General features: G+C 48.1%; 1 pseudogene; it reads right to left on the minus strand.

The window, feature by feature from the left end:
• Positions 1-13,822: 13,822 nt before the first annotated feature.
• LOC124963759 (uncharacterized) lies at positions 13,823-13,934 on the minus strand (annotated as a pseudogene).

A 13,934-nucleotide genomic window follows, 5' to 3' on the forward strand; every position in this document is an offset into this window, starting at 1 on the left:
AAATATTCGTGCTCTTTGACCCAGAGTTTCACTTCTAATATTTGACCTCAAAACTTATCAGAGATGCAGATGGACATTTACGGATGTTGCGCTTTTTGTGATAATCAGAACAATGTGGAAATTTTGGACACATCCAAGAGTAGCAGATTGGTTAAATGAGTCATGAGGCACCAGATGATGATACTGTGTAGCAAGAAAGAACCACATTGCACAGTCAGGCACAGGGGTGCACATCTGTAATCCCAAATATCCAGAGGCTGAGCAGGAGGATCAGAAGTTGGAGACCAATTTCAGCAATTTAGAGACCCCATCTCAAAATAAAATAAAATGAACTGGGGATGTAGTTTCAACCCTCGGTACAAAAGAAAAAGTCACATTAGAAAAACAGCTAGGCTACAAAATCATATAGTTTAAGCTCAATATAATTTTTAAAACTATACCCATCAAAAAGGCAAGAAGAAAATATACCAATAAACTAAAGGTAGTTATTAATGGGTTGTATGATTAGAGTGAATCTTATTGTATTCTGAATGCATTTTTATATATTATAAATTTTCTACAATGAATATATATTTACAATCAAGGGGAAAGGTATTAAAAATCCCCTACCTATGGCAGTTCCTCAAAAAGTTAAACATAAGAGTTACTATATGACCCAGCAATTCCACTACAAGGTATACGCCCGAGAGAACTGAAAACTTATGTCCCAAAAGAAAACTGTACATGAGTGTTCATGGCAACATTATTCAAAGTAGACAAAAAGTGGAAGCAACCTGTTGGAATGATCACTGTGTGGTGTGTCCCTGCATTGAACACTTCAGCCACAAGAACAAGCCAAGTACTGATGCACCCCGCGATGTGGATGGGCCTTGAAGATGTTATATTAAGTGAAAATTGCCAGACACAGAGGCCACATATTTTATGATACTTCTTATATGAAATGTCCAGAATAGGCCAATCCATAGAGACAGGAAGTAGATTAAAGCTTGCCAGGGGCTGTGTGTGGGAAATGCCTGCTAAAGGGTCCAGGGTTTCTTCTGGGGATGATAAAAATGTTCTGGAATTAATGGTGATAGTTTCCCCATATGGTGGCTATATTAAAAAACACTGAACTGTACACTATAAAGAAATTTTTTAGTTTGTGGATTATATCAAAAAAGAAGAAAAAGGAAGGAAATATGGAAGGAAGGGAGGAAAAAAGAAAAATGCCACTGCCGAAAAGCTAGATTTCACTGCTTTTCATGATTTTCTTTATTAAAAATTATTTTCAGGATGGTAAAGTTTAGCTGCCTCTAAATTCAGGGCCATGAAGGCAAAACAAGTAACTATCAGCTTGTATGATGGAAGAATCTCTGAGGAGGTGATTGTGACTAGATATCACCCACCCATCCATCCACCCATCCACCAATCCACTCATCCACCCATCCACCCACCAATCCACATACCCATCCATCCATCCATCCATCCACCCATCCATCTATTCACCCATCCACCCACCCATCCATCCACCCACCCATCCATCCATCCACCAATCCACTCATCTACCCATCCATCTATTCACCCATCCACCCACCCATCCACCCACCCACCCATCCATCCATCCACCAATCCACATACCCATCCATCCATACATCCACCCATCCATCTATTCACCCATCCACCCACCCATCCATCCATCCACCCATCCACCCACCCATCCATCCACCCATCCACCCATCTACCACCTATCCACCCATCCATCCACCCATCTATCCATCCATCCATCCATCCATCCATCCATCCATCCATCCTTCTACCCAGCAGCCCACCCACCATCTATCCTTCCATCCACCCAGCCATCCCTTAAGCACTATAGCTATACTCCCAGAGAAATTTACAAGAGGAAGGAACAACACAGTTATCCTTCAAAACTCTGTTGTTAAATCTCCCCTTTAAAAATATTTTTTCTGAGATTTTTAAAATCTACTGCCTATGTGGGAATTCATTTGTCAAAGCTTTCTAATTATATGGGTGCTATAATGGTGGAAAGATAAGCTTTAATAAGGGCATAGAAAGGGAAGGGAGGAGGGATGGGAATAGGAAAGACAGAGTGGATTGGACATCACTTTCCTATGTGCATACATGAACACATCACCAGTGAAACTCCACATCATGTACAACCACAAAAATGGGACCCAAATTAGAAAAAGTTACTCCATGTATGTATAATATGTCAAAATACACTCTACTGCCCTGTCTATCTAAAAAGAATAATAGCAAGGGAAAAAAAGCCAAAAATAAATAACTAAGGGCACAGGAAGGGGAAGGTGGGTGGCAAGCAGTACCTCCCTAAACAGACAAATCTTGGTGGAGCTAGGCCAGCTCTGCATGCCAGGAATCTTGAGGGGAGGGAGACAGAGGCAAAAGACCAGGACCTACTTATCCTGAGGGAGTGGGCCTCATCCAGGGCCCTGGACACCATCAAAACTTAGGGCTCTGAAGTGTGATCCCCTCAGACCTGGGGGCCCTTTAAAAAGACCCTGACTGGCCGCTATTGCTGTGACAGAATATTGAAGCAAGAAGACTGGCAAAGCCTGGGGAGGGACCCTTGACCAAGCCCTTCCCTCCTGTGGCCATGTGAGGGCCTCAGGAATCCTCAGAGTTGGTGTTTTCAATTCTTGTTGGAGCTGCTGCTCTGCTGGATACCCCCAAGTCTTCCAGAAGCTTCCCTGAGAACCCATTCTCTGCGGGATTTGGTTAAGAGTAAAGAAAAAAAAAAAAAGCCAGTTTTGACGAAGTCAAAGTAGGAAGAGGCAAAAGGAGCTTTATGAGAGCCTGAGGTTCTCCACGTGGCGTGACTGGGACTCTTAGGAAGGGCTGGGGAGAGGGCAGGAGGCCCTGGGGCAGGGCAGGCCTTTGAGCGAGGTGCCACCCTCCTGCTCAGGGCTGGTCTGGGTCAAGCAGTGTGTTGAAATTAAAATTAGTGGAGGAATTTGAAGAATGGGGAGGGTGGGGTGGTAATTACAGAGCTGTGCACAGGAGGGCTGAGGGCTACCCACAGAGCCCAAGTGAGCCCCGGGGCTGGGTCTTCCCGGGTGCTGGCCTGGGATTCGCACCTCCTTCTTCCGGACTCACTTGCTCAGGGGAACTCCGGTTCACATGGGGCTGTCAGCACAGGATCCAAACCAGACAATAAGAGGGGATTGGAACCTGGAGGTCACACAAGGTTGGTGCTACCTCTGCCCAGTGGCAGTCTTGCTGTCCCTGAAACCCCCAGTCTTCCCTTCTGGCCTTTCTGAGATGTTGGGATTCAACCCCTTTTTCAACCCTTTGAGTTGTCTAATTAATGCTCTTTTTTTTTTTTTTTTTTTTTTTTTTTTTTTTTTTTTTTTGGCTTAAATTAGCTAAACCCTAACTGATACAGCATGAAAAACATTTTGGTATGGTAATAATAATAATTCCATTATTAACTGAGCATCTACCACATTCCAAGAGCAATGTGAGGCACATCACGTACATTTGTCTGAATCTTATTCCACAGATGCAGAAACTAGGGCTGGAAGAAGAATAGCCTATCTAGAATTCCACAAGTAAAAGAAATGGACAGGGGATTCCGGTCCAGCTCATTCTGGTTCTAAGCCTAGATCCTCTCTTCTTTGTCCCTTTCCTCCTTCCTTCTCTCCCTCCCCTCCTTCCCTCCTTCTTTCCTTCCTTCCTTCCTTTTTTTCTCCTTCCTTCTTTCTCTGTTTCTTTTGCATTTAGACCTCAAGGACAGAGAACAGACTTAACCATATCCCAGCTCTTGGCACTTTGCACTTTGGTCCATGCAAAGCCCCGCTCTGATTTCATTACCCAAGTCCTGCTTGCCTCACAGAACCTTCCTGTGGCCCCATGATCATGGCACACACGGTGGGGTCTAGCCTTTGGCTGGCAGATATTCCAGATATTTGGCAAAATCAGGCCTTTGGGATTTTTGTTTCCTCAAAGATCAAAATTCAGTTTGACCTGGGAAACTTTTCAAGGTCTCTCTCCAGCAGTACCATCCACTGGGTAACCCACTAACCATTGACCCCATGTGTGCTCAGCTCTGGGCAGGCTGAGATAGGAAATTGGTAAGAAAGAGGGGAAAAAAAAAGTCCCTGCATTCAGGAAGTTTAAAATTCTATCAACTCAATGAATACATATAGAACATTGATTTCATGTATCAGGTTCAGGGACAGAACATTAACAAGGACAGTTGCTGCCCTCTGAGAGCTAAGAGCCTAATGGGGGCAGACAATGAAGCAATCTCTGCCTTGTGTCACAGGCCTGGTGTGGGGGTGGTGGGGGTGGTGGGGGTGGGGTACAGGACAGTGCAGCAGAGCCCAGGCCTGGGTGTGGCGTGGCTGGTAACAGGAGCTGCGGTAGTCACCAAGGAACCACACATGTGCCTGAGAGCAATTGCTTCCGCTCATCTGCCTCGGCATTGTGCAACACTGCAGGGAGATTTCACAGGACATTTGGAGGGGAAGTTTAGGGCAGCCAGACTTAAAATGTGGACTACATAGCATGCAGAAAATTTTAAACTCAGTGATGGAGGAGGGTATGAGAGGACACCTCGGACAAGGAAGTAGTCACTCTAAACAAGAGCTGTGGCGAGGCCTGCCCTGGAGAAAGCCAACGCTGCCCAGTAGAAATCTCATCGAAAGACACAAGCGTAGAAGATTCATAGCTGGGCTGCTTCCTGCATGGACAACTCCACATGTGGCCCGAAGGCCGGGGCAGTTTAGCCAACAGGGTGAATGGCCCTCCCCAGCATCCCACTGCCCAGCGGGTGAGAAGGCAGCAGTGCCCACCTGGTCAGACACAAGTGTCCCCAGAGCACGATCTGCTCACCGGGGCTGCCCACTGGGGGAGGTCAAGGCATCCCGATCACAAATCTGGACACCTGGAAATCTTCCAGAACTCAGGTCTTTAGGTCCTCGGTCAGCTGAGTAGGAGGGAGACCACAGTGGGAGTGGGTTGGTTATTTCCCAGACCTTGTCCGTTAAACAGGCCACAGGGTGCCCCGGATTCTGGTAGCAATCACCAACCCCTCCGCATTCAAGAGCCAAAAGGTGAAGGACTCGAAGCCCATCAGATTCCCTTCTGGGGAGCCTCACTGCTGGTCTCTGCCGGGCCAGGCATCACCCCACTGTCTGTCTTGATCAAACAAAAGGGACATAGTTTGGGGCCCCATCTGTACATACTTCGCACTGTGAGTCAAGAAGGGGTTGTGAAGCACTGAGTGGGAGACTCCTGCCTTGCTTAGTCGAGAGCTGAAGGGGACCCATCAGCTAGTGCCCAGCATGAGCCCACGCTGCTGGTCACGGGCCACAGAACATGTCGGCAGGGCCGGGCTTGCAGGACGGAGGCATTAGATCGTGGGTGGAGTCCAGCAGAGGAGGTACGCATCCTCCGCACCTTGAGAGGAGCCTCCTTGAGTGAGGAAGAAAGGGAGAGGAGTCTAAGAGTGTACCAGAGAGGGGCACAGCCTGGGCAGAGGGGCCGATGGGGAGTTTGTGAGGAGTCTGACTAAGTGAGAGGACCCTGGGAATGGGAGTCCTGGACCATCAAAGACCGCGGCCCTGCACCTGCCAGCTCTCTCCAGTTTCTCTGCTGCAACACCGGGCACAGAAAATGGGGGTGTTCCCCAAAGGTCACATCCTGTCTCTCCTACCCCCCACTCCCAGGTCCACACAGAGAAGCTCAGGGATCTACAGAAAGGAGAGGTGGGCTTTCCTCGTCCCCCTCCCCGGAAGCTTCCCCTCCTTCCTGTTCCTTGGAGCCTCTCCACGTTTATGTTCTCCCTGGATGAACTTTTCCTTTCATGTAAACACACACACACACACACACACACACACACACACTTGCACCTGCTTAAAACATTTCCAATGGCTCCTCGCCACCCTTGGGATAAACTCAAAGCCCTGTCCACCCTCTTCATCTCAACTGCTTGCTCTAGGCCCCAGCACACAGTAGGGGCTGAGAGCGAGGTCTTACATGCTGCATGTTCAATTAAGGAGAAATGTTCCCATAGCACCGTGAGCCCCCAACAGCGTGGGCTTCCTTATAAGGTAGCAAGCTCCTTGCCAGGGGGCAGTCTTTCCGGAGAAGCTGTGACCCTGATCAGCGGTGATCTTCGAACTCCTTGGAATCCACTGCACATGTGCATGAGGACCACACTACGAACAAAAGCTACACAAAATGGTATGTGCCTTTTTTTTTTCCACCCAATTTGCCCTGGTATTTTTATTTTATTTCATCTTTCATAAATGCTAGATTTGGCCTTTAAAAATTAGTTTCAAGGGTCACAAATAAATCAAGACTCCCAGTTTGAAAAATATTCCTGTAGAAGCCAGCTTGTTAGAGTCCCTGACCTCCACAGGGTCTCCAGTTCAATGGTTCTATTTGGCATAATTTCCTCTTCAGCGTAGCCCTTGATACCAGCAGGCGCCTCTAAATAACTTACCCCACCAAAAGGGTGGTTCTCTTAGAGGTGAACAGGAACTCACAGGGAAGTTCTGGGGACCCTTTGTGAGCAGGGCACCTATTGATGGGGTGCCAGCTTCAGGTAGGAGGGTTCCCAGGTACCAGCTGCTCTGATACCAGGGTCCCCCATTCTTTTACTCAACAAATAGCTATTGAAGCTAGACATGGGAGCACATGCCTGTAATCCCAGGAGCTCAGGAGACTGAGGCAGGAGGATTGCAAGTTTGAAGCCAGCCTCAGCAATGTAGCGAGGCTGTAAGCAACCTAGTGAGCCCCTGCCTCTCAAAATAAACAAAAAAAGGGGCTGGGGATGTGGCTCAGTCATTAAGCACCCTTGGATTCAATCTCTGGTACAAAAAAAAAAAAAAAAAAAAAAAAAAAGCAAACAAACAAAAACTATTGAGTTCCTACTGTGTTCCAGGCACTTTTAACCTGCACAGAAAACCTAGCAGGTGTATACTGTGGCCGTGGTTCTGATTTTAGATGAAGTGGGTAGAGGCTCAGAGAGCTTAAGTAGCTTGCCCGAGATCACCAGAGACAGAAACAGGTGGAGAACCCTGCCACACTGGTGACGATGTGGAGAAATCAGAACCCCCTTGCACTGCTGGTGGGTATGCAAATGTGTAGCCACTGTAGGAAGCACCGACTTGAAAAGTGAAATACAGTTACCACTGGATCCAGCAATCACATTTCTTTGGGTGTAGACCCGAAAGGACTGAAAGCAGGGACTTGGACAGGTGTTTTCACACCCATGTTCATAGCAGCACTGTTCACTCACCGTAGCTGAATGGTGGAGACAACTCAGGTGTGCACAGGTGAACGCCTCCATGCACAAAATGTGGTACGACCATACAACCGAGCCTCAGCGGCCTTAAAGAGAGGGGAGTTCTGGGGCTCGAACGGGGACGGACCCTGAAAACATCCTGCCAAGTGGAATAAGCCAGACGTTTAAGGAGTTGATCATGGTATGATCCACTTGCACGAGTCCTCTAGGGTAGTTAGATTCACAGGGATGGAGGATGGATCTGCGACTCATGAGCTGGAGAGGATGGGATGTTAGTGTCCAAGGGGTAGAGTCTCAATTTGGAAAGAGAAAAACAGTTCTGGAGATGGTTGTTGGTGGTGGTTATATGACACTGTGCATCGACTCAATGCCATTGTGTCCTATACTCAAAAATGGTAAGATTTATGTTATGTTAAAGTTAGAAAACAAAACAAAAATATAAACCTGCCACATGGAGAAGAGCAATAACCTGAGGGGTGACATGTTCCCTTACCCTTCATCCAGGACAATTCCCCTTCTATTTTCTATTTTGAATACATTCAGATACAATTTTACTTGAAGGAAAGACTAGCCTCAGCCAGGTTGTAATCACAGCAGCACAGGAGGCTGAGGCAGAAGGATTGCAAATCTGAGACCAGCCTCACAGACTTAGTGAGGACCTACGGAACTCAGCAAGAACCTGTCTCAAAATAAAAATTTAAAAGGGCTGGGGATGTGGCTCAGTGGTTAAGCACCTCTGGGTTCAGTACCAAAAAAATTTTTTTAAATAAAATAAAAAAGTCAGTCTCTTAAATCTCTGCTTTCCCTAAACTGGGTCCTTCCTTCTCTACAGAGATGCTGCTGTGACAGGGCCAGGCAGGGTCCACCTGGAAGAAAGGGCGTGCAGAGCTGCAGGGCAGGGCTCACAGCCTCTGCCCTCCCCCGGCTGGGCGGTCAGTTCTCAGCTCTCTGGCTCCATCTCCTCCCAGAGGGCAGGGTTCTCAGCTGAGTCACCTCTGGTCTTGCCCAGGGTTGGGTACGGAAATGGCACCTGATTTTGGCATGAAAAACCCTAGCTCCAAGTCCTGGCTTGGACTTTTATAAGACACTTAAAGTCCCAGACTGTTTCCTTAGCTGTAAAATGGGATGACCCCGACACACCCATGTCCCGAGATAGGGTGTGTCACCATGCCACAGAGGACGCCCAGCACCGTGCTGGGCGCAGAGGACGCACGTGTGGGAGCTTTAGCGTGGAGGCCTGAGGCTCAGGAATGGGGGACTATGGGCCTCAGCCATGCCCGGGAGGCCTGGGGCGGGGTCCTGTGCCCTCAGACCCGCCGGGCCAGCCGGGGCAGTCCTAGTGCTCAACTGGGGCGTGTCAGGGGCACCTGGGTACAGCCACCCCCAGAGCAAACAGCCTGAGAGCACAGCCCAGCAAGACACTGAAAATGCTTCTGAGCCAGGTCACAGTTTCAGGAGCTGGTTTTCGCCACCCCCGGGAGCCCTTCCAGATAGGCCTGGTCAGGTGACATCCTGCACCCCACCTGCACCCCATCTCCACCGCGATAGCTGGTGTCTGCCACACTGGGCTGTAACTTACTGAAGACAGGCGCCCGACCTACTCGTCTCCACTGCGCCCGCACACAGTGTGTGGTGAGCCAGGGGAGGTGATGGTGGTGGTGACAATGACTATCCGGCACACAGTCCTCACCTCAGGCGTGGCACAGCTCTGAGCGCCTCGATTTAACTCTTTTTAACCTGCACAGAAATCCTAGCAGGGGTGTACTGTGGCCGTGGTCCTCATTTCGAATGAAGGGGTAGAGGCTCAGAGAGCTTAAGTAGCTCAGCCAAGATCACCAGAGACAGAAACAGGGCGGGAACCCTGCTCCCTGCTTTGCCCCTTCAACCTCTTCTTCAAACTGCTGTTCAAGGATGGGTCCAGGGCGTCCCTCAGCATCCGGAGCAGAATGGGGGGCTTCTGAAGTCCTCAGGCCACCTTCCCACGCAGGCTCTAAAGCCCCCTCTGAGGAGCACCTGGCAGGGAGGCCATGGGGACAGGCAGCCCTCTCACTGCCGGGAATTCGCCACCGCACAGAGCCCCTTCCTCAGAGCCAGGTCTTCTTCCCTCTGACGTGGCTGCTGATGTACAGAGCTGTGCCCTCCCTACCCTCAGTGTCTCAATCTACCTTTCTTCTCCAGGCTGATGGCTCCCTGCCTTCCTGCCCACTCTCCTGTCCCCAGACCTCCTCCTTCCTGGTGACCTGCCTGGACATTTCCTGCGTGGTCAGTGTCCTGGAGCCTGCACCCTACATCGGACCGGGGAGTGAGGAAGGGTGGTGGCCTCTCCCTTGTTCTAGGTCCAGCTCCGTGTATGGCTGGGCTCTCTGGAGCCTCTCCCTCCTGGTCCACAGGAGACCACAGAAAACCAGCACCCTGGGCCCTCGACTTCCCCACTACCTGCCTGAAGGACTAATTTTAGTGAACCTGAATATAAAGCATTACCTTTTTTCCCAAGTAAAATTTCCTCTTTGTTTTCTCCATGCTGACAAGACTGGAATTGTGACTTTGTCACCCCAAAACCACTTACTATCCCTCCCCAAGGTTAGGTCATCTATGGCCAGGAGAAGCCTCCCTTCAAGGTATTTATTTTAAAGATAAATAAAGAAATAAGTCGCTTAGCAGGAGAGGTTTCAGTTTGCTCCTCTGTATGTGAATCTAGAACTAATAAATGGATTTGTCTCTGGTTGGATGGCTTCCTCCAGAATGCCGATTCAGAGGCCCTTGCCCACCTGGCTGACCACGTGTGGGAAACAGAACAGGTGGGGTTTTGCTCTGGAAAGGAGTTGAGGGGGCTCCACTAACCTCTCTCTGCTGTTGGGGGCTTTATTTCATTCCATGAGGCCTAGTCCACTTTTTTTTTTTTTTTTTTTCCAGTGCTCACACTGGAAAGGATTCTCAAGGAGACAGATTTGGAAACAAAATGGAAATTGGACACTTTTTCTTTCTGAATGAATGAACACTCCCTTAACGAGGGGAATCACCGCTGATCCTGAACTTTGGTCCTCCTGGGTGACTTGACATACCTAGATCACAATGAAGAAGAACTCAGGAAAATGTAAAAATCAGGAGACTCCTTGAAAAAATGAAGCTCACCTGTCCATTCTGGCTGCTGCCCCGCCCCACTTTCCTCCTGTTAGGATCATTTGTGATTGCATCATCAGAATCCAGTTTCCACTCAGAATGCTCAAGTGAAGGAGGTTTCCTCAGTCCCTTACGTTATTATGTTACCACTAGGCAGCTTCTTGATCCACCATTTGGATCAAGCCCTACACCCTCTCTGGGCCTGGGAACATGTCACAGAGTAGCTTTGTAAACCCTGTGAAATTCTGTCAAAGACCTTTGATATTGTTATTTTAGGTTATTATTTTTATTTATTGTTACTCTGCCCCCGACCAGGAGAAACAGTTTCATCATTTTGTAATCCAATAGCATTTGTTGGGGCTGGGGTTGTGGCTCAGTGGAAGAGCGCTTGCCTAGCACATATGAGGCACTGGGTTCAATTCTCAGCACTGCATATAAACAAATAAATAAAGGTTCATCAACAACCAAAAAAATTTTTTTAATAGCATTTGCAAATGTTAGCCATGGGGTCTGTAATGTATTACGTATGTATAATTCACAGTAATCTACAGTTAAGACAGAAACTGCCTGGTGATGTGACAGATTCCCAACCTCGCCACCTTCTATTTCATGCTCTCTCCAACGGTGTGGAATAAATCATCTTTCTTTCAGAAATACCTGGCTTCTCTTTGATGTCCCCTACCTGAGGAATACCCCTGCCATCACTCAGTGTGACTCATAGAAGCAGATCAAGGGTCCCAAAGGCCAAAGAGCTGGGAAGGACAAGTTACCAAAGAAATAGGAACCTGGCTGCCTTTGTGAGTGGGCTGCCCTTTCTCAGGCAAAGAAGGTGGAATTTGTCAAGACTACCCCTCTGCTCCAGAAACTGTCCCCCAAACCCAAATACTGAGTGGCTCTGTCTTGCCCTCTGGTCACCTGAGTCTACCTTGGAATCCTCTCTCCACACCCATCTCCAGGAGTTAGCAAGCAAATGAGTTCAACATTTTCTGGTGAGGCAGACAAGCTGGTGGAAAGGCCCCAAGCTGTGATCACAGGGTGTAGAGTCCCCAGGGGTAGGGCCAGTCCAAAGAGCAACTCAACAGCATCTCAGTTATCCAGAATCTCCATGGAATTGATTTTTCTGAAAAGTATAACTTCAATTGCCAAGAAGTATTTTAGCCACTTTGAAGAGAAATCTTGCTAAGATTTGACCCACAGGTCTGTGACACTTTAAAAAAACAAAACTCTTTTCCCCACTGAACGGATTGATCTTCCTTTAAGCATTCCCTGTGAAACTGGACCGTCATGGAATTGTGCTTCTATTTTGTCATTTTCTATCCTTCCCTACAGCCTTCACTTTCCTCTTCTCTACAAGTCTGTTTCTAAGACCACCTGCTGCCTCTGCCACCCTACCCAGCTGTCTCCACACCCTACCCTGCAGAGATGTCAGAAGAGGTTGAGACCCTCAGAGTTATAAAGCACCTGGCTTGGATGCAGGAATTTTGCTTTAGCTATTTCTGAGGGTCCTGCTTTTGATAACTTCCAGTTCAGTGATAAGATCCAAAGGAAGATGGGGCACGAAGACTCATGTGCTCCTTAATTATATTTATGGTCTCTCCTCTGTCCGGTATGATAGCTCTTCCCCTCCTTCCCTGTCCCCTGCCCCTGCCGCTCCTCCTTCTTTTTAGATGGAGGTCGTACTATGTTGCCCAGGCTGGCCTTGAAATCCTGGGCTTAAGCAATCCCCCTGCCTCAGCCTCTGTTTCTCTTTGTCATTGGTGGTCCTGTTAGGTGAGCAGCGCTGCTGAACCCCACGAGGACTGGAAGGTCCCTCATCAGGGATGAGGTATGGTATGCAGCTTGTGACCCTGACCCTGAGCTGTCCCTTGAGTGTCCAGAATGCTTTATGGACTTCAGTCTCTTGAGAAGTATCTGTGACTCTGGCCATTTTATGGCATGACCAACCAAGGCCCTAAAAGAGACTTCCTGGAGAGCAGGCCCCACCAGGAGGCCTGCCAGCAGAGACTGGGCACTGGCTAGCTCTCTCTGCGAGGCACCTGGAGTGAGGAACCCGCGGTGCTGTGTCTGGACAATGCTGAGACAGGAAGACAAGCTGCTCAGCCCAGGGCTGGACCTGCCTGGAGTCTGGTCAGGGTTGGCCGTCAGGGCTGGAATCGATAGATGCAGCCACAATCGCGCACTGTGCTCTTCGCCCTATGGGTTGTGACTCATTAGTGCATTGTGAAATCCATTTCATAGGTCATGACATTTTTCTTTAAAAAATAAATATAGTAGAAAATATCCATGTGCCTCATCTTGATCTAAGCAAGGGTATTATTTTTACAAAACTTCTGTTTTTGTGCTGTATGTAGGAGCACGTGCTGTGGTTGGTATAAGAGGTGTATTTCTCACTGTGAGAAGTAGCTAGAGAAGCTGAAATACAGTGACCTGTATTTCGCAGTACCTCTGTCCTGAGCAGCCACATCTTCCTGAGACCTGTCACTGCCCCCTCACTCCCAACTAGGAAGCTGATAGAATCTGCTCAGGACCCTAAAACTGTCCTCAGCTCAAAGGGACAAAAGAGTCAGGGAAGGCTTCTTGGAGGAGATGGGGTTTGAGCCATGAGCAGGGGTGGGGAGGAGGCTAGCAGGGCAGAAGGCACAGGTGACCTTCCTGGAGTAGGAAGAGTGGGAAGGACAATGGCTGCGAGAGGCCATGGGGTATGGCTGCTAACACTCCCCTCTCAGTGCAGGCAAGACAAGGACAAAGGACAGAGGGGTAGCAGAAAAAAAGTCCATTTGATTTCAAAGATCCATATTCAATGTCACCCATGAGGGGCGCTTCATAGTGGGGCAATTGAGTGGAGTGTCAGGTCTAGTGTCCCTGTTTGTCATTGAATGCAACCTAATGGCATCTGCTTTTCTTTTGCCAATTTCAATTTTAATTAAAATTAAAAATCCAGAGCTGGGTGTGGTGGTGCGTGCCTATAATCCTTGTGACTCAGGAGGCTGAGGCAGGAGGATTGTAAATTCAAAACCAGTCTCAGCAACTTAGCGAGACTGTCTCTAAGTAAAATATAAAAAGGGCTGGGGATGTGGCTCAGTGGTTAAGAGCCCCTGGCTTCAATTCCTGGTACCAAAAACAAAACAAAACAAAACAAAAATCCAGTTCCACGGCCACATTTCAAACATTCAAAAGTCACATGTGGCTAATGGTTATCATACTGGACAGCACAAAATAACACTTCCATCATGATAAGAAATCCTACTGGATGGTGACGTTCTAGAATAAGCAAGTTAATAATTGACTCATTCCAGTATCACATTCTTTGAGGAATGCAACATCTTTCATTATTTCTATTACACCTGCAATCCTAAATGCAAATGCTTCTGAGAAAGGCACTGGAATGTCTTAAATTCTTGGTTTTTTTTTTTTTTTTTTTCTCTCTCACATCAGACAGGTAACACGCCAATGTGTCAATGTTGTAACAAGGTTCAGAGGAAGACACATCTCAGACAAAAGCACGAACGCCCAATCACCACGCTCATGAACAGAAAAGGAT

This window comes from Sciurus carolinensis, chromosome 13 (assembly GCF_902686445.1).
Source record: "Sciurus carolinensis chromosome 13, mSciCar1.2, whole genome shotgun sequence".
Classification (NCBI taxonomy): domain Eukaryota; kingdom Metazoa; phylum Chordata; class Mammalia; order Rodentia; family Sciuridae; genus Sciurus; species Sciurus carolinensis.